Source organism: Acanthisitta chloris, unplaced genomic scaffold (assembly GCF_000695815.1).
Source record: "Acanthisitta chloris isolate BGI_N310 unplaced genomic scaffold, ASM69581v1 scaffold34067, whole genome shotgun sequence".
Taxonomy (NCBI): domain Eukaryota; kingdom Metazoa; phylum Chordata; class Aves; order Passeriformes; family Acanthisittidae; genus Acanthisitta; species Acanthisitta chloris.
Window position 1 is genome coordinate 50,921 of NW_008684957.1, and position 346 is coordinate 51,266.

Consider the following 346-nt stretch of genomic DNA (forward strand, 5'->3'; position numbering starts at 1 on the left):
TCTAGTTGTTGGATGAGTAACATTTATTTTTTGTTGAAGTTTCCCACAGAGATCATCTGACATTAAGTTGTGTTAACTTGTATTTTTATTACTTTGCTAGAAAATTATAGACACTCAGGTTGCTAGCTGTGTGTCTTGTATTTTCTCATGCTTGCCCCTTCCTACCCTCTGCAGGTATTCTTATAGGGCAATACAACTTCTTTAAATCAGAAGAGCCTTTGGCAGCAACTGTTATTTTCTGTAATGTATGGTTGGACAGCATCTAGCACAACAGTGAACAACTTTTCTTTTTTCAAGTATCTCCTGCATATTGTCTGTCAACCTTGATCCTAAGCGATTTAGGGAA